This window comes from Paramisgurnus dabryanus, chromosome 21 (genome assembly GCF_030506205.2).
Source record: "Paramisgurnus dabryanus chromosome 21, PD_genome_1.1, whole genome shotgun sequence".
Taxonomy (NCBI): Eukaryota; Metazoa; Chordata; class Actinopteri; order Cypriniformes; family Cobitidae; genus Paramisgurnus; species Paramisgurnus dabryanus.
The window spans coordinates 29,109,339-29,131,044 of record NC_133357.1 but is presented as its reverse complement, the minus strand read 5'-3'; the positions used below and the strand labels follow the sequence as shown (position 1 = coordinate 29,131,044).

General features: G+C 34.4%; 1 protein-coding gene and 3 long non-coding RNA genes across 6 annotated transcripts in view; 2 read left to right on the top strand and 2 right to left on the bottom strand.

Annotated features, from left to right (window-relative positions):
• The window catches only part of LOC135775928 (alpha-2,8-sialyltransferase 8F-like), a 1,056,838-nt gene that overhangs the window by 82,321 nt on the left and 952,811 nt on the right, over positions 1-21,706 (top strand). The gene's annotated exons all lie outside the window — the stretch shown is intronic.
• LOC135776137 (uncharacterized) lies at positions 895-8,214 on the bottom strand. The gene is made up of 4 exons (XR_010544063.2): positions 7,672-8,214; positions 7,359-7,462; positions 1,241-1,312; positions 895-1,155 (listed from the first exon to the last, which is right to left on the bottom strand). It is a non-coding gene; the product is annotated as an uncharacterized lncRNA (long non-coding RNA).
• On the bottom strand, positions 2,541-5,201 carry LOC135776136 (uncharacterized). Its single transcript, XR_012335618.1, has 4 exons — positions 5,010-5,201; positions 4,712-4,796; positions 3,551-4,309; positions 2,541-3,429 (listed from the first exon to the last, which is right to left on the bottom strand). It is a non-coding gene; the product is annotated as an uncharacterized lncRNA (long non-coding RNA).
• Positions 17,530-21,622, top strand: LOC135775924 (uncharacterized). The gene is made up of 5 exons (XR_010543970.2): positions 17,530-18,210; positions 18,412-18,496; positions 18,897-18,971; positions 20,778-20,834; positions 20,956-21,622. It is a non-coding gene; the product is annotated as an uncharacterized lncRNA (long non-coding RNA).

Sequence of the window (21,706 nt, the reverse complement as noted above, 5' to 3'; positions counted from 1 at the left end):
ACCTTTAAGCATTTTTAAATATACTTTAAAGTATACTAATGGTATGTTAAAATAATATTCCAAATGTATTCCCAGGTGAAAAAAGTTCACTAAAATACACTATTTAAGTACACTTTCCACATTATACTAAAAGTGCTCTATTTTCACACACTAATTTTGAACTTAGTATACTAAAAAGTAGTATTAAGTACTTTTTAAGATGAACTTAAAACCATCTTAGTGTACTCAACTGTGCTTTTTTGCGCCGCCATCTTAGAGTGATGCGCATTCAGGATGAGAGCTTACGCAGCGTACAGAGTTTCTCTGCTGCTGCTCTGTGCCCCCGCCCTCCGAATTTGTCATACGTCACTAAGAAAAGTGCGTACACTACGCTAATACTCTCTCCTGAGTCTAAGATGGCGGCGCTACCGGAAGGTAGTTTATAACGTTAATAACATTTTAAATATGGATATTTCTACAACAACACCGCACGGATTACCCACAGAAGACCTTTGTTTATCATCCTGGAGCCGTTTGGATTTAATTTGTGACGGATGGACGCACTTTTTTTGGACTTGAAGGTCGTGGACTATTGCTGGACCCCGTAACATTACATTTAATCAACTGAAAGATATAAAATATTTTCTAAAATATCCGAAAATGTGTTTGTCTGAAAAACGATGGACATATGCAACTCGGACAGCTTGGGGGTGAGTAAATCATGGGTTTAATATCGTTTTTGGCCGAACTATCCCTTTAACTCATTCTAAAATGATACCTATTCTGTATTCATACAACGAACCGGTTTCTTCCATCATTAACAACTAATTAAATGTTAAAGAAACAACTAAGTATGTATTTACTGCTATTGAAATGATTTTACAATATAAAACAAAGATCAGTGAAATCCAATGAGCTACTTTTATCAAATTGTGGAACATTAATACATCAATATGAAAAGTACACTATGAATATGCAACCATTGAATAATTATATAATCATAATGATGTAATTCTCTAAACAAAAAGTTACTGGACAAATGCAGAAGTGCATTTGAACTTACTCGAGATAAACCTACAAATGGCTGAACCAAAACACAGAGCAGTTTAAATGTCACGTTTAAGTGGAGGGTCACTTCTTCCTGCCATTCAGACACTGAAGACTTAATCACAAGGTCTGTGAAAAGGAAACAGAATATATACAAAATTAACCAATAATTAATGAACATATGCATTAGAATTTTGTTAACTTCTCAGTTTACCTTTTAAAGCTTTGACTGTGTCCTCATCAAGCTTGACATGAGTGTCCGTTTGATCCGTCGCTACATGGCACTCTACAAGTTACATTGAACAAAGGGTTATAGGAGGCTTAACTCACCGACACTGATATAATGCAACCTGTGTGTATTACAGGATATTCTTTACTTTGATAATTGTGTTTTATTTTAACCAAGGGCATTTTCCATTGACATGTCTATTGTGGTCTTGCTTACAAGAAAAGTTCACCTCTGTTTAAGGAGATTTAAGGAAATCAGAAGTCATGCCAATGGATTCTATGCACGCTTAACTTCCACAATTGACTCAAGGCTGCTCTTAAGTTTCTGATGCGGGAGATTTAAAGCAGAGTGACAGCAGAATCGCTAAAATTACTTGTTTGCTGGATTTACCCAAATTTACAACCTATGATGTGTGAAGAATTGTCCAGATGTGCAAACTGAGAAAGGTTGCAAGTTTTATGTGTTATCTCTGTAATCATTAAGATATATTCAGCTAGCCTGTACTAGCAGTGCTTACATTGTGCTGTTTTTTACAATCCGTCCAGCAGGCTAATCACGTTAGTAATATATTATTGTCTTTGTAATGTTGTCTAAAAGTGTCCGGTCCAACATCCAATAGGAAAATTCAACTGCAGTACAGGGCTCAAAATTAACTTTTTTTTGGTAGCACTGGTGCTCACAACTTTAAAGAGTTAGGAGCACCAGCAAAAATTTAGGCGCATCCATCCAAAAATTTAAAAAGCACCACAACTACAATGTATATGTTAATAGATTTATTTTATTAAAATAAAATGCAACCACCAGGCTTTACATATCCTATGGCCAGCATTTAAATTTGGTCTTTTATTTTTTACTGCATAGATTCCTAAATTAATACCCAACTGCTTTTGAAATAGTATAGCAATAATAATTTACCAATTACAGATTTAAGGTAAAATGATTAAGATTACAATAGAAAATCTAGCAAACAAGTAAAACACTGATTAATTGGGACATTTACAAAAGTGACATTAATACCCAGGTGAAAAAGAAATATATTTAAATAGTATTTTTTGGGACATACTTAATATATTTAAAAGCTACTATACTAAATGCATATTAAATGTATTATATTGAACCCACTTCAAATATATTAAATGCATTTCAAGATATATTTAAAGTCAATTTTAATCTATTTGCATTATATTTAATATATTGAAATTGTGTTAAATTGGAACAACTTCAAATATATTTAGTGCAATTTAAGTGTACTTCTTTAAAATTCATTTGAAATGCACTTCTCATACACTTAAAAATACAGTTAGAATACATTTAAAGCTTAATTTAACTGTGCTTTAAGAACACTTTAATAGTACTTCAGCATATTAGAAATATACTAGCATTACATTAATAGAAATGTATTAGCATTACACTTCTATTTTATTATAAAGCTGTTTTTAATATTTAAAATGTTATATTAAAATCATTAAATTTTAAGACACATACACAGATTTTGAATACAGAAACAATTTAATATACTTCATATTGTGTTGTGTACATTACAAAAATACCTAAAGTAAATTAATCAAGCACAGAGACATACATAATCTCTTGACCAAAGAGAAACAAAACAAATATCAGAGAAATGCAATTACAGAGCTACTTCTATCAAATTGTACAACATTAACATTAAATGTATTAATGAAAAGTACACTATGAATATGCAATCACTAAATATTCATAAGCAATGATTATATAATAATCATAATGTAATTCTCTGAATAAAAAGTTACTGAAAAAAAAATGTTTTAAATGCAATTTAAAGACGGAGTGCACAATGTTTGAAAAACGCTTTGGAAAAGGAAATTGGGCCGACTACCAAAACACACTTGTAGCCAACCAGCAGTAAGGGGCGTGTCTACTAACCGACATCCTTGCCGGGGTTGCGTATGTGTGTGGTGGCTCTATCAAAAGAAGGTCCAGATTCTATTGGGGTAGAGGCATGTTTGTTTAGGTAATTTGAAATGTTAACATTGGCTTTCAAAAATAGTGCACTCCGCCTTTAACCAACTTAAGATAAACCTATAAAAAGCTGAACTAAAACACAAAACAGTTTAGATATCACATGTTTAAGTGGAGGGTCACTTCTTGCAATTCAGACACCGTAGTAATTGAAGACTGCTTTATCACACGGGCTGTGAAAAGGAAACAAAATATACCAATTAACCAATAATGAATGAACATTTGGCTATCCATGTTTAAAATAAATTGGCATAGATATGCATGTATGGAAGTTTTGTTAACTTCTCAGTTTACCTTTTAAAGCTTGACTGTGTCCTCATCAAGCGTGTCAGTTTTATCTGTCAGAGCACTCTACAAGTGGGAATGAAGATAGGATTAGAACAGGCTCATGAAATAAAACAACCTGTGTGTATTACAGGATATGTTTTACATTGATAATTGTGTTTTATTTGAACCTAGATCATTTTCCATTGTTTGTCTATTGTGGTCTTGCAAACTTAAGGTTCACCTCTGTTTAAGGAGATTTAAGGAAATCAGAAATGATGCCAAACAGGGCTCCAGACTGCTATCAAATGGTGGCCACCAAAATTTGAGAGTGTGCCACTGAATTTTACATCCGGTCGCACATGTGTGACCAGCAAATTTGACCTTTTTTTGTGATTTGACACTGAATTTGAAAAAGTACATTGTACTTTCTGAATCTATAATTTAAGTATTTATTAGTAATACAGTATAAATTAGTAGACATGTGAATATTTGGTTAGCATGTTGTTTTACCGTGTGTGCCCCTTAATTTTCTGGTTGCGCCCCTAAAATTTTCAGTTGGGGGCCACTGTGCTCCTAGTAAAAAAAGTTAGTCTGGTGCCCTGCCAAATGGTATATGCAAGGATGACTAGGCCAAGTCCCTTACAGCTTTACAATAAAAACAAACGGTTTTTACAAGAATAATTCAAAAGGACAGAAATTAGCCACCTGGAATGGATGTGTTGCAAACGTTTTTCTTCCGAATCACTCCACAATTGTCCCGATTCAAAAATGTCAATAGCAGTTGATCTGAAAAACAACAGGCAGGTAAATGATGATTTAATGATTTGTTTTCGTTTTAAGAATTACTTACCCCGAGTACAATATATTTAAGACAATATAATATAATCAAACCCAGCCTCGGCAGTTTTACAATCTCTCATAAAAGTATCCCTTCTTACAATGTCATTTTTGTGTCCATATGTAATTAGAAATACATTTAAAAATAAACAAAAAGACAATAAGGTTGTCAAGATTGAACTGATATAAACATTAGCCATTGAACATTACTGGAGTTATAATAACCATATGGTAATATCATGGTATTTTCAGGTAAGACAGCTCAAACATTCATTTTAAACTAACGTTAGCGTTGCAAGAGAAACATTAGAAAAACTTAAACGTGAAAACAAATAGCAACAACAAACTTACCACCAAGAATAAGTCTTTCTATGAGCTATATCTTCATTTGTTCCTGTCTACTTGGGATCTGGTTGGTCATATTTATGTCGCTGTGCTAAAAAAAAAGAAAGGTTTTAATGATTTCTGAAATGATTTTCTGAAATGCTGAAGAGAAATGCCTAACGTTAGTCAGAAAATAAAGATGTTCCAATTACCACACGCAACACAGACATAACGTTACATAAAAAAGCTGGGTTAAATGTAATGTAATGTTTACTTATTTAATGGTTAACTTAATAAAGAAATGCGAAAATCTGTCATCACTTACCCTCGTGTTGTCTCGTTCAACTCCAAACAAAAAGCGAAATACTTTTTCCCTCGACGTCAGATCCACTAAAACTGCTCACATTTTAAATCGAGTTGTTTTATCTTAGTCCTCTGGTGAAATACGATCGCCGATTAATTAAATAAATACGTTTAATGCAGAGTCGCCATCTAATTTAACAGTTTATACGTTTAACGCAAGCAACCGCATGCACTCTGAACTCACTGAACAACTACAGCTTTCAAATAGCACCGTGACGTGTTACTATGACAACAACCAATCAGGTTTAGTCACGTGTGTCACGTGTGTTGTTTGAACGTAAACACTAGCAAACGTAAGATTTTAAGCAAATCTTTGAAAAAATAGCTTATTGTGCAATCGGAATGATATAATGTTGAAATGTTTGAGGAAAGTTCAATGTTAGCTTATTACAATTAATGAATCATGTTTTGAAAAAAGTATGTTTTATCCAAATATACTAAAACTTCACTAGAAGTACATTTATGTTAAGCATATTTCTTAAAAGTGTAATTATGCATATATTTATTACCAGCATACTTCTAGTACACTTAATATAAATACATTAAAAATATTCTTAAGTTTAGCATATTTCTTAAAAATGTAATTATGCATATATTTATTACCAGCATACGTAGTACACTTAATATAAATACATTAAAAATATTCTTAAGTTTAGCATATTTCTTAAAAGTGTAATTATGCATATATTTATTACCAGCATATAATACACTTAATATAAATACATTAAAAATATTCTTAAGTTTAGCATATTTCTTAAAAATGTAATAAAGCATATATTTATTACCAACGTACTTCTAGTACACTTAATACAAATACATTAAAAATATTCTTAAGTTTAGCATATTTATTAAAAATGTAATAAAGCATATATTTATTAGCAATGTACTTCTAGTACACTTAATACAAATACATTAAAAATATTCTTAAGTTTAGCATATTTCTTAAAAATGTAATTAAGTATATATTTATTACCAATGTACTTCTAGTACACTTAATATAAATACATTAAAAATATTCTTAAGTTTAGCATATTTCTTAAAAATGTAATTAAGTATATATTTATTACCAGTGTACTTCTAGTATACTTTTAAAAAAATACGTTTAAATGCAATTTAACGTATTTTTAATACACTTCAAATAAGTATGTTGGAAATACAAATGTATTATAAACATACTATTTGTATTTTAAGTATATTTTTAATACATTAAATACTACGTCTTTTTGACCTGGGTATAGAAGGCTTAATATAGAAGGCTTATATTGGTATTGATAACTGCATTACCAGGATGCTATTACTACTAAATATGTTTTTAAAAATCTATTTTTTTATAAAAACATACCATCAACATTGTCGTGTTCCACATCAACATGGACCACAAGGATGTTTGTCGGATGTCCATTCACCAGCGCATGCGCACATACACTATCAAACACTCTTTGACAGACAGGTCGGTGTCTCCATCAATAATGAACACATTTGTCATGACACTATTTGTGTTTTTGGCACTTTCACCATGTTTAAGCAAGGTCTGTCGCTTAAAATGTTTTGATTCCGCCACCAACGCCGTTTTACAGGATTTACAGTAAGCAAAGTAAGTTACATCGAGCCATTTTCATAGAGGAGACACTCGAAATCTTTAAGCCACTCTCTCTGAAAGGTTTAACGTCAAGTCTTATTTTCCGGTGGTGGAGTCGCATTTGAATCCGGATCGTCGTCATTAATTACAGTAGTAACATTGGCTGTAGTCGGCTTGTTCTCGTCATGCTCGCGGTGCGTCTTATTTTCGCGCTTCACGTACCAACGTAGCACGGCAACAAGGAATGACTGACGCTCATATTAGCCAATCTGCGGTCTTCATTAAACGTAAGAACTTAATGGTGAAATTTGATTGGTTATGTAACGTTGGGGAGAACACTGAACCTGGGACAGCAGCACGCAGCATCACAATCTAAATCAAGTCGCACCACAACAAAATGGGCAGTCGCAGAAATGCTCCCAAATATATTTTAAGGTCGCACAGATTAAATTTTGGTCGCATATGCGACCAAAATATTCGCAATTTCGAGCCCTGACAGTAGCCACCGTTCAACCTGAAGAGGGCAGCACTCAGACGTTTTTACACCATATATTGTAGTATTGAAACACTTTATATCCAAATGTCAAAAAACTTACACTAATAAAGCATCATTCTTACAGATCATAAACTAAAAAAGTTGGTTTAGGGTTTAGTTACTCTATAAACATTAGCATTAGAAAAACACAAAAGTTATCTAAATATTATACAAATACTGTAGAACTAAAAACTTACCACCAAGAATAAGTATTTTTACGGGCTGTATCTTCATCTGTTCATCTCTACTTCGACTTATTAGATATTCTCGGCTCTGATTGGTCAATTTGAATGCCGCTGTGCTAAAAAAAGACAGGCTGTCATGATTTCTGAAATACAACAAGAGAAATGAAATGCCTACCTTTACTCACAAAAAAATGTAACGTTATGTTCCAAAAGCCACACAACATACACGCTTTAAGAAGCTGGGTTATACTGTAATACTAAATGTTCTACTTATTTAATAGTTCACTAAAAATAAAAAGCAAAAATCTGTCATCACTTAACTTACCCTCATGTTCTCTCATTCATCTTCAAACAAAAACCGATGTACTTTAATGAAATCCAAGAAACGTATATTTCCCCTCGATGTCAGATCCACTTGATACTTAAAAACTGCTCACATTTCAAAAGGTTAATCGCAACAGCAATAAAAACCATCGCCGAAGTAATCCATGTGAATCGCGTTGTTTCAGCCAAGTCCTCTGATGATCACTATATATAATTTAACAGTTTTAGTTTCAACTTTTAATCCACATTTACCAACGATCACGCACGTTGTGTATCGAACAACTGAATCAGGAAGCCAATGTGACGTACTGAATCCCAAGAACCAATGAGGTTTAGTCAGGTCCGTCACGTGTGTTGTTTGAATATAAATACTAACAAATTTATGTGGATTAACTTTGTAAAATCAATATATAATGCAAGTTCAATGATATGATGTTGAAATTGCAATGTTAGCCTATTAAAATTAATGTACATGTTTAAAAAAATATATGTTTTTTTCTAAATACACTAAAACTTCTGTAAAAGTATGCTTGTGTTTAACATACTTTTTTTTTAAATGTGTAATTAAACATATATTTTTCCCAGCGTACCTCTAGTGCTCTTTTTAGAAATACGTTAAATGTATGCTTGAGTTTAGCATACTTATAAAAAGTGTAATTAAAAATATATTTATTACCAGTGTACCTCTAGTGCACTTTTTAGAAATACATTAAAAGTATGCTTGAGTTTAGCATACTTTTTTAAAGTGTAATTAAAGATATAATTATTACCAGCGTACCTCTAGTGTACTTTTTAAAAATACATTAAAAGTATGCTTGAGTTTAGCATACTTTTTTAAAGTGTAATTAAAGATATAATTATTACCAGCGTACCTCTAGTGTACTTTTTAGAAATACATTAAAAGTATGCTTGAGTTTAGCATACTTGTAAAAAGTGTAATTAAAAATATATACCAGTGTACCTCTAGTGCACTTTTTAGAAATACATTAAAAGTATGCTTGAGTTTAGCATACTTTTTTAAAGTGTAATTAAAGATATAATTATTACCAGCGTACCTCTAGTATACTTTTTAGAAATACATTAAAAGTATGCTTGAGTTTAGCATACTTATAAAAAGTGTAATTAAAGATATATTTATTACCAGTGTACCTGTAGTGCACTTTTTAGAAATACATTAAAAGTATGCTTGAAATTAGCATACTTTTTTAAAGTGTAATTAAAGATATAATTATTACCAGCTTACCTCTAGTGTACTTTTTAGAAATACATTAAAAGTATGCTTGAGTTTAGCATACTTATAAAAAGTGTAATTAAAGATATATTTATTACCAGTGTACCTCTAGTGCACTTTTTAGAAATAAATTAAAAGTATGCTTGAGTTTAGCATACTTTTAAAAAGTGTAATTAAGCATATATTTATTACCAACGTACTTGTAGTACACTTTTTTTAAATACATTTAAAAGCTATTTAACATATTTTTAATACACTTTAAATAAGCACGTTGGGAATACAAATGTACTAAAAACATATTACTTAAATTTTAAGTATATTTTTAATACATTAAATACTACTTTTTTCACCTGGGCAATTCTGGTCAACATCCAAACTAGGTCCACTATTTGGACCGCCCACAATGACCCTATTTGGACGTCATATTGACGGGCAACATTTGACGTTTAAACTGGGTAATTTTTTGAACGTCATTTGGACGTCATATTAACAGGCAACATTTGAGGTTTAAACTGGGTAATTTTTGGACGTCATTTGGACGTCTATGACAGGCCTACTGTATGTCTATATTACATGATTAGGCCTATAAAAATGTGTTTATTTACAAATATCAGCATTATTGTACCAACATGATTAATACATACGAATAGTATATATTATTATTACAGTACTGTTTTTTTCTGCTTTCTTGAATTACATACAAAATTCATCTAAATGTACCATTAAAAATATGTAATTAAATGTGTAGTTTGTTATATTAAAAGTATATGACCATACTAACAATTTAACATGAAAATATTCTCATATATGTTGAGTTCATGATATGAATGCAATAAGAATGCCTTATATACGATTTGAAAGTATGGCCATGTGGCCGAGATCGAGAGTTTGAATCCCACAGCCAGCAGGAAATGTCTATAGGGTTTTGGTGCGGTGGATGGGTGAAGTGCAGAGGCAATCATGTCTTTTCGCTTTTTTCATGTCTCTTTTCCTTACACGGCGGTCCGGTTGTCAACATTTTTAGACGTGCAGAACACGTCGGGAAAAAGACGTCCCCTGGCGTTACAAAACAACCCCTTTTATGGACCGGATTCAGACGTCCAAAAATTACATGAAAAAGACGTAATTCCGACGTCACTTTGCGCAGTGGGTATTGTGTATCGTCGATCTCACAGGCTGACGATAGGACGATCTCAAAATGGGCCATATCGCCCAACACTAGTCGAGACAGTACGCTCAGGACCGCTTTCCCGATACTGACAAGGACATTTAAGGTTCAGTGGACAACTTGCTTTCAATGAATGGTTAATGTCTGTAGCCCTTTTCACACACATATTTAAAGTCTTGCACTTGGTAGGTTTTTTTGTAGCTTCTGAAGTTTGCTTATCCGTGATTTCTCGGAACCACATGTGTATTTTTTTGTTTATGATAAGATCATAAAGGAGTGTGTTACACCAGTGATTTCCAAACCTGGTCCTCAAGCACCCCCTCCCAAAAAGTTTTAGATGTCTCCTTATTTAACTCATCGGGCCCTATTTTAACGAGTAAGCACATTGTCTAAAGCGCACATCACAACGTCTAAATGGGTGTGTCCGAATCCACTTTGGTAATTTAACGACGGGAAAAATGGTTTGTGCGCCGAGCGCATGGTCAAAAAGGGTTTGTCCTATTTTTTTAATGAGTAATGGGAATATTTTGGGTATAATGTGCAATAAACCAATGAGAGTCTTATCTCTCATCCCCTTTAAAAGCCAGTTGCACTGGCGCTATGTCTAATCCCTATTTAGATGACGGACTTTGTAAACGGAAAAACTAAGCAGAGGAAGAAGACCCCCAGTTTAAGAATAATGTTAAATAATTGTGTTGTTTTTAACTTGTATTGAAATTGTTATTTTTTTTATTAAAACCTTTAAAACCCATTTTCTGTTAGTCATGGAAGTAAAAATAGAAGGCTTTTAATTGCTTTAAATGTATCATATGTATCAATATCATCAAAAAAGTATGTAAGAAAAGGTTTGTACTCTAAAAATACTTTCTTTGTAACAAACAGGAGATAAAGAATTTACAAACGGCTCTCCGCACGTTTCAGCACTTGGACAGTGTCAGTTTTTTTTAAGCATTACTTAAAAATGTTTCTCATCTCACCATATCCACATACAGTGTCATCATATACAATAAATCCGTGAGGTAGCATTAAAAAAAAAAAAACATTTAAAAACAGATGCATTTGTTTAAAGCAAAGCATTTATTTACTTACCAGGCTACAGGTGAAGCAGCTCTTTGTGCCTTCTAACGTCTCATAATTAGTCCTCATTTATGTCCAAGAGACTTAATAATAATCTTTTACATTCAATCCTTTAATCTTTCATATTTAAAAGCATTTTTGTACTGCTGCGCATTCATGATTGCGATAAGCAAACCCGCGTTGTTGTCCCGTTTATAGGTGCATATTACTACTGCGCTCTTTAAATAACAAAAAACATATTGCGCCATTGACTTTAGACTTTGCGTAGTCTATTTTGGTTGCCTCAAAATAGCAACGCGCCAGCAATGCACCTGAACACACCTCGTTTTCAGACCAGAACGCCCATGGGCGCAAAAGGGGGCGCAAATGCATTTGCTATTTAAACAACGTGGCGCTAAACTTGAAAATGATCATTGCGCTGTATTGCCACGGGTGTAAGATAGAGCCCATCAGCTTGTTAGGGAGACATGTTTACCATTTTGGAAGGAGGCTGATGAGTTGAATCAGGTGTTTTAAATACATATTTGGGAGGGGGTGCTCGAGGACCAGAATTGGGAAGCACTGCTTTACATGCTGTTTTGTTATGCTGGTGAATGTTCATAGCTGATAGTGACGAGCCCCCTGATTTCTTCTTCAGTCCAGTTTGCAGATATTTCTCATTGTGAATGTTAATATTCATTTAAATCTGCCATGTCAAAGGGGAAAAGGCTATATTTTTGTTGTGATGACACAATATTTATGTCAACTAATTATCGACATTGAAATTGACACCGGAGATTCTATCGACCAAACGCAACAGCTATAAGTCTAGCATACACATAATTGCATTCACTAACCTTTGCCTCAGTTTATAAATAACTTAATAATCACAACTATCCACTACCTAAAAAGCTATGAACAGCAGTCATGCTAATTTTCTCTATTTGCAGACTGGATCCCGCCTCTGTCAGATGACCTTACACAAATGGAAAGATGACATCAGCCCTCGCAAGGACTTCAGACGATGCCAGGCAGCACTGGACTACATACAGTGGTAATCATGTGTGTTTCATGTTTAACTTTATGCCTTTTGGAGATCATTTCATCTTCCCCTCGCTTAAATATTTACATTAACAGATTTTTTTTACCATTTTTTCGTGTATGTGTGTGTTGTAATTTACTTTTCTCAGTTCGAAATAAATAAATAACAACATAAGGGTGAGTAAATGATAAAATTATAATTTTTAGGTAAACTTTTAGTTTTGAAGGATTATTTACTCAACCCCATGCCATCCAAGATGTTTGTCTTTCTTTCTTTAGCCCAACACAATTAGAGTTATATTAAATACTGTCCTGGCCAGTGGCGGCTGGTGACTGCTCTTCTGAGGGGTGCGAATTCATGTGTAAACCATGTGCATCACTCGTCTTGTCAAAAGAAGTGCCTGCTGCACATGCGCCAAAACTGTTATGATAAAAGAGATGCTCACATTCACAAAATACACCCAACACATTCACTTAACATTAAACTCTTGTTACATATGAGATAATGCAGGTATCTTTTATCATAAACCCTTCAGATGTGTGTGCAGCAGGCACTTATTTTGATATGAGACGTGATTCACATGCAGGGCCGTGCACAGACCTTTTGAGGGGCATGTGCTGAAACTGAAAAAGGGTACCCCCTCCAAATAAATATCACTTAATAATCATCTTAATAGCTTTTTATTTATTCACTATTAATGATTGAAAAAAATCACTATTAATGAATGAAAAATGACATTTTATGATAGCTTGGCATTATACAGTGCAAAGGATATCTGCCCTTGTAAGTTGACTTTAACAATTTACATCCTGGGTGTTTGTCTGTATTAGGCCTATTTGTAGTCATGTGTTTGTGAAGTGCTCGCTCTTATTTAATTGTAGAATATATTAATTTAAATTTTTTCCTCTGCTTACATACATAAAGTTACATAAAAATATGTTTGAAGAAAAAAAGGTATTCTGTTTGGTTTTATAAGCTAATTTGTATTATTTGGTTAACATGTTTATGTATGTGATTGAGAAGAGTGGGAAATAGGATATTAAAGATCAAAATAGGAGATTATACTACACTATAGCCATACCATAAGCATATTCAACATGTATATGCCTACCTGGTGCTGAGGACCAGGAACCTTGGTCTTTTGAAGGTGCAAATAACTGCATTACTAAAAAAGTATACTAAATACTAAATAGACTTAACTCTATGTAGTTGATTTCAGAATAAAAAGTTATGAACCAAATAATCATACAACTCCCTTGACTAATTCAAGGCATAAGATACATGCATATACAATAAATTATATCCAGATTGCATACTGTAATGAGTGACAGGGCAATATAATGTACATACTTGTATCCTTTACACGTTTTTCGTCTCTATCCAGTTTTCCCAACTGGGCATCTGATGTCTAAGACCTTTCTAATCTGATATGTTTTTGGTGTTAATGTAGGCTAAACATTTACCCGCGCGGGCGCGTCTTCTCGCGTGAGATGTGTTGACTTTAGTTAAACGATTAATACGCGTCATGCAAAAAAAACGGTAAAAACCCGACCGTGCATTCCGTATTGTTGTCACGGGTGCCCTTCACATGGGTGAACACTTGTTTAAAAACTGCTCGCGCTTTGTCAAAAACTCAATTTGGTCGCATTTTGCGCCAGCCCTTGCTGCAGTTTGGAGCCCTTAGTGCCCCCTGATTGCCCACTCGACCAATCCCGTCTATGGATAATTCGGCTCTGCTCAAATTTATAAAACATGCGCCGTTATATACATACTAGTGTTTCTTTCGTAATGAGACAGCATTGTACTCAAACAACAAGATACTTATTTACCGTTGCAAGACGTTCAGCTGCCTCTGACTGCTGTGGAACTTCAGCTCGCTGCACTCAGGGGGCGGAGTTAAGAGGTTTGACAGACAGTTTGAGCGGATCCAAAATATTTAGTTTTTTAATAATTTTATTTGATAAATATATTTGTAAAACACACAGACAGACGTAAATGTTTAACAATAGCATTAATTTATATATTTAAAAAAATAATAAAACACCTCCAAAAAAGGGCACTTCGGAGTGTAAGGACAAAAAGGGCATGTGTTCTGCACAGGTTGAGCCCTATCTGTGCACGTGCCTGTTCACATGGGTTTACTCGACACGCCCAACACATATTTTAAAATGACGAACCACAAACATGACGGGCTACATACATGTTGGGATGAGCTTTGCATTGCATTGTGCGCCCTCGAAAAATAAGTCATTGTCTGCCACTGGTCCTGGTTCTTCAATGCTTAATAATGGCATTGACTGGGCATCAATGTTTTGAAGCTCCAAAAGTGCATCCATCCATCATTAAAGTGATCCATATATAACCTGATGCAAAATGATAGGCTTGTGAGAAAAACTTTATATTTTTTTAAGCTTTAAGCGAGTTACGATGCATATGTAATGTAAACAGACAATAACAACTCAATCACATTGGTTCTCATGTGTCTCATCACAATTCATATTACGACTAGTCATGAGATGCATAACATCCAATGCGATAACACGTGCCGCCATATTTAAATTGTCTTTTTAACTTTGTAAATGTCTTGTCTCTATCACAAAAGCTATAAATAAAAATCTGAATATTTCTTTCTCACAAACCTATTTTTTAGCTTCAGAGGACATTAACCCACTGGGTTATATATGGATTACTTTAATGATGGATGGATATAGACCATTTCAGCAGAAACAACATAAACAAGCGGCTGTCGCGGTCCGCACGTAACTTCCGGTAAACTCTGTTAAGAATAAATAACAACAAAGTTCTTTAAACATAGTGTAGTGGAGGACTTTTATTATGCTTTTATTTTCATATTATTATGTTTTATTTTTCATCCTATTTTTCATTTTTTAATTACAATCATAAGCTCATAAATTGTGATTCATATGGAGATCATGTTTTTCTGCTAACGTACAGAATTATGCTCTTTCTGTCTTTTGAGCAAAGTACAATGTCCAAGGACTTAAACATCATGTACTGAGAACAAGACATGCATTTTATGATTTCACTAGATTTGTGTTTAACTGTTTATTTTCTTAATCACTGACAAATTGAAGGTTATCTTCTAAATGACGTAGAAACTGATGACTACACATGTTTTAGCATCTTACTATAAATGTGTGTTCAACCTTGTAATCGGGGCTCTTAGGTTTTTAAACTTCTAGCACCACGGGGGTGAGAGCCTATTCTGCAGAATATATAAAATTCAGACAAAGAAAATTCTGTCGACAGTGTGTCTGTGTGATCCTTGACTTTGACTCTTAGTGAGTATTATTTGATGCGGCTAAAATTCCACGACAATAATGGCGACGAGGATGCGGATTCCACAGCTGTAGACTCCAGGTTTGGGAGAGACTGACTGATCACCCCTGAGACAAGAGGTCTCGGGCTCCGTACCCCAGGCCTAAGGGAAGGGAGAGTCTCAACCATTTCTGAAGTCAAAGCTGACGGAATCTGGAAAAGAACCGTTGTGGTGGCATCTGAATAGATAATAAGGTAAGCGTTATTTCGTTCGTGACCATGGATCAGGGTAATTCGAAAGGGAGTACAAAGTCAATGGATCTGGAAAATGGCGTGTATGCTCGAGTGATCAAATCAAAGGGCACGGGGGCGTTGGAAAGCTTAAAATCTGGGAGAAAAGGTATGATTTTCCTCCTAAAGGAACACTGAGTGTAAAAGCACTCATTTTATTAAGGGAAAAATCATTGCGGATGGCAGAGAAATGAGAGCACAGAGTAAGATAAAGACCAAGGACGAACTGACTCAGACTAAGTCAGAGCTAAACATTAAGCAAATGTTTTTCCTACATCAGATTCATTACATGATGAACCTAACTTTCTTTTTTTTTCCCCTCCTCCCTATGCACCTGCACGTACCCCACCTGGGGTACATTTCCAATTCACAAGGGTACCGCTTCTGGACGATGACCTCCAACCCCCTCCACAACGTCGCCCTCCACCACCACCTGCTCAACAAATCGCACAGATACAACAGCCAGCACGACAAGCACCACCTTCTGCACCCCCGCCACCGCTGATGCAAAAACTGCCACGTGGACCAGAATCAGAGATCATCCACATCCTTGACAGCACTTTTGAAGAGGACAAAGATGATGTTCAGATAAAGACGGAACGGGAGGCAAGGCCTAAGGAAACAGCAGAGAAGCCGTTCACCAGAGAAACAGCTATCTTCAGCTTTTGCCAAGATAGGAGAATGGGCACAGCCACAACATAACAACGCAATTTCTCTTCGCAAGGACAACGCTCCCGAGAGAACGGGCAGCAGAGAGAATGAGAGAAGAGGAGAGGAGATCCGAAAGAAAATGTTTGCTGGTATTGCGGACAGAAAGGACATTTGAAAAACCAATGTTTCCATTTCCTGAAAACTAAAGGGACACCGGAATCCCAAGGGAGCGCGGGAAACCTGCCGGTGTGTAAAGAAAGGGGCGACTGAAGCCAGGAGGGGGAAGGGGAGCATCGTACGGAGGCGGGTAAGTCCAATCTTGTTTTTTCCGCGGTTCAAATGCCATATTATCTGCTTGCTAATTCTGTTTTTTCTGATGCTGATGTGTGTGAAAAAGGGAAAGAAACGCTCTATGCAATGAAGAACTTGCTTTGCTTGAGGTTGAATGAGAAGCATACTCCAAACTGCCTCTCGAAGAAATAATGGTTGAGGGACAGGCTATGTTATTTATGGTGGACTCTGGTGCGACTAACTCTGTCATACGCAAAGATGAATTCCCATTTGTCACCTTGAGTGGGCAGTTTAACTCATCTATGAGTGCTACGGGGCATATAGTGAGGGAAGAATTTACTGCTCCACTCTGTTGTATGCATGACGGTAATGAGTTCATGCATATGTTCCTTTTATCTGACGCGTGTCCGGTAAACCTCATGGGGACCCAGGTCAAAAAGACGTAGTATTTAATGTATTAAAAATATACTTAAAATACAAATAGTATGTTTATAATACATTTGTATTTCCAACATACTTATTTGAAGTGTATTAAAAATACGTTAAATTGCATTTAAACATATTTTTTAAAAGTACACTAGAAGTACACTTGTAATAAATGTATACTTAAGTACATTTTTAAGAAATATGCTAAACTTAAGAATATTTTAAATGTATTTATATTAAGTGTACTAGAAGTACATTGGTAATAAATATATACTTAATTACATTTTTAAGAAATATGCTAAACTTAAGAATATTTTTAATGTATTTATATTAAGTGTACTAGAAGTACATTGGTAATAAATATATACTTAATTATATTTTTAAGAAATATGCTAAACTTAAGAATATTTTTAATGTATTTGTATTAAGTGTACTAGAAGTACATTGGTAATAAATATATGCTTTATTACATTTTTAAGAAATATGCTAAACTTAAGAATATTTTTAATGTATTTATATTAAGTGTACTAAAAGTATGCTGGTAATAAATATATGCATAATTACACTTTTAAGAAATATGCTAAACACAAATGTACTTCTAGTGAAGTTTTAGTATATTTGGATAAAACATACTTTTTTCAAAACATGATTCATTAATTGTAATAAGCTAACATTGAACTTTCCTCAAGCCTTTCAACATTATATCATTCCGATTGCACAATAAGCTATTTTTTCAAAGATTTGCTTAAAATCTTACTTGTTTAATTTCAAAATCTTACTTGTTTAATTTCAAACAACACACGTGACACACGTGACTAAACCTGATTGGTTGTTGTCATAGTAACACGTCACGGTGCTATTTGAAACTTGTTCAGTTTAGTTCAGTTGTTCACGGTGCATGCGGTTGCTTGCATTAAACGTATAAACTGTTAAATTAGATGGCGACTCTGCATTAAACGTATTTATTTAATTAATCGGCGATCATATTTCACCAGAGGACTAAGATAAAACAACTCGATTTAAAATATGAGCAGTTTTAGTGGATCTGACGTTGAGGGAAAAAGTATTTCGCTTTTTGTTTGGAGATGAACGAGATAACACGAGGGTAAGTGATGACAGATTTTCACATTTCTTTATTTAGTTAACTATTAAATAAGTAAAACATTACATTACATTTAACCCAGCTTCTTTATGTAACGTTATGTCTGTGTTGCGTGTGGTAATTGGAACATCTTTATTTTCTGACTAACGGTAGGCATTTCTCTTAAGCATTTCAGAAATCATTAAAACCTTTCTTTTTTTTTAGCACAGCGACATAAATATGACCAACCAGATCCCAAGTAGACAGGAACAAATGAAGATATAGCGCATAGAAAGACTTATTCTTGGTGGTAAGTTTGTTGTTGCTATTTGATTTCACGTTTAAGTTTTTCTAATGTTTCTCTTGCAACGCTAACGTTAGTTTAAAATGAATGTTTGAGCTCTCTTACCTGAAAATACCATGATATGACCATATGGTTATTATAACTCCAGTAATGTTCAATTGCTAATGTTTATATCAGTTCAATCTTGACAACCTTATTGTCTTTTTGTTTATTTTTAAATGTATTTCTAATTACATATGGACACAAAAATGACATTGTAAGAAGGGATACTTTTATGAGAGATTGTAAAACTGCCGAGGCTGGGTTTGATTATATTATATTGTCTTAATATATTGTACTCGGGGTAAGTAAATCTTAAAACGAAAACAAATCATTAATCATCATTTACCTGCCTGTTGTTTTTCAGATCAACTGCTATTGACATTTTTGAATCGGGGCAAATGTGGAGTGAAGAAAAACGTTTGCAACACATCCATTCCAGGTGGCTAATTTCTGTCCTTTTGAATTATTCTTGTAAAAAACGTTTTTTTATTGTAAAGCTGTAAGGGACTTGGCCTAGTCATCATTGCACCATTTGGCAGGGCACCAGACTAACTGTTTTTACTAGGAGCACAGTGGCCCCCAACTGAAAATTTTAGGGGCGCAACCAGAAAATTTAGGGGCACACACGGTAAAACAACATGCTAACCAAATATTCACATGTCTACTAATTTAGACTGTATTACTAATAAATACTTTAATTATAGATTCAGAAAGTACAATGTGCTGTTTCAGATTAGTGTCATATCCACTGATCTATATAAATGACTGGATTGCACATGACGTCACACTTGTGAAGCCACCGCGCCGCCATGTTGGTATACCCAAACGTTCTATTTAATCAATGGACGTTATCAGATTTTAATGATAAAACATCACTTTACTCGTCTTCGTTTTTATATCTGAAGTTACCCTGTACATTATTACAACACAAACGTCCAAAGCATGTAAATAGTTATTTACTGAAAGTTGTACATTTTGCATTTTAAACAGTTATTATACATTCATCTTTATTACAGTATCAGATCAGCAGACAGACCGCAGCATATTTAGTATTAATGACAATAAACGTGCTCATTCTGAAATCTAAATAAATAATCATGCTTTGGACAGTATGTGCATGCAATAATTTGCTAGTTTTGTAATTATGTTATCTTAACTTACATGTTACCTAAACTTATTTAGAGATATAACGCTGACCGTCACAGTGTAGCTGAATGTCAAAAAAAACTTTATTTATACCCGTGTCATTAGCAAATGCAGCAGACACACTCACCTTAACGGTTTTTTATAAATCCATTATCCTGCCCGATTAAAGGCGCTCTAAGCGAATAATGTGCGACGTCACTTCCTGTTGATGTTTGAACTGTTTTCAAACAGACAGAGCGTAGCTAACTCCTCCCCCTCCCCCTCCCTTCCGTGCTTTCATGAACGCGCCCAACCCCCACCCCCAAATCCTTCTTGTCGTTTATTGGCTGGAATACTTTGTTTTGTTTTGTGCTGGCTAGGTTTGGCCATTTGTTGATATGGCCGTTTGTGAAGCCTGGGCTGTCTACAGAGATCGCGTTTTTTTACAGTTTGATCAGGAGACAGGCAGCAAGCAGATAGTGAGGAGATGTTTCCGGTATGTAACAAAAAATGTTTTATGGTCTAAAACGCTTCAATTCGCTTAGAGCACCTTTAAAACATAAACATTGCAAATAACACCAGAATTAACAAATAATTAACGTACACATATCCTAAAAATTAACCTTGTGTAACTGATACGCTGTAAAGGGGGTAAATTTTGATCATGATTTTGAATGGAACTCAATGACGCTCTCTGCCGGTTGGGTATACCAAGATGGCGGCTCGAACTCTGCGCTGGCTTCAACTCACGCAGTTACGTCAAGCGTTCCAATCCAGTCATTTATATAGATCAGTGGTCATATCACAAAAAAAAAGGTCAAATTTGCTGGTCGCACATGTGCGACCGGATGTAAAATTCAGTGGCACACTCTCAAATTTAGGTGGCAAAATGCCACCATTTGATAGCAGTCTGGAGCCCTGTTTGGCATCATTTCTGATTTCCTTAAATCTCCTTAAACAGAGGTGAACCTTAAGTTTGCAAGACCACAATAGACAAACAATGGAAAATGATCTAGGTTCAAATAAAACACAATTATCAATGTAAAACATATCCTGTAATACACACAGGTTGCTTTATTTCATGAGCCTGTTCTAATCCTATCTTCATTCCCACTTGTAGAGTGCTCTGACAGATAAAACTGACACGCTTGATGAGGACACAGTCAAGCTTTAAAAGGTAAACTGAGAAGTTAACAAAACTTCCATACATGCATATCTATGCCAATTTAATTTAAACATGGATATCCAAATGTTCATTCATTATTGGTTAATTGGTATATTCTGTTTCCTTTTCACAGCCCGTGTGATAAAGCAGTCTTCAATTACTACGGTGTCTGAATTGCAAGAAGAAGTCACCCTCCACTTAAACATGTGACATCTAAACTGTTTTGTGTTTTAGTTCAGCTTTTTATAGGTTTATCTTAAGTTGGTTAAAGGCAGAGTGCACTATTTTTGAAAGCCAATGTTAACATTTGAAATTACCTAAACAAACATGCCTCTACCCCAATAGAATCGGGACCTTCTTTTGATAGAGCCACCACACACATACGCAACCCCGGCAAGGATGTCAGTTAGTAGACACGCCCCTTACTGCTGGTTGGCTACAAAGTGTGTTTTGGTAGTCGGCCCAATTTCCTTTTACAAAGCGTTTTTCAAACATTGTGCACTCCGTCTTTAAATTGCACTTAAACATTTTTTTTCATTAACTTTTTATGCAGAGAATTACATTATGATTATTATATAATCATTGCTTATGAATATTTAGTGATTGCATATTCATAGTGTACTTTTCATTAATACATTTAATGTTAATGTTGTACAATTTGATAGAAGTAGCTCTGTAATTGCATTTCTCTGATATTTGTTTTATATGTTTCTCTTTGGTCAAGAGATTATGTATGTCTCTGTGCTTGATTAATTTACTTTAGGTATTTTTGTAATGTACACAACACAATATGAAGTATATTAAATTGTTTCTGTATTCAAAATCTGTGTATGTGTCTTAAAATTTAATGATTTTAATATAACATTTTAAATATTAAAAACAGC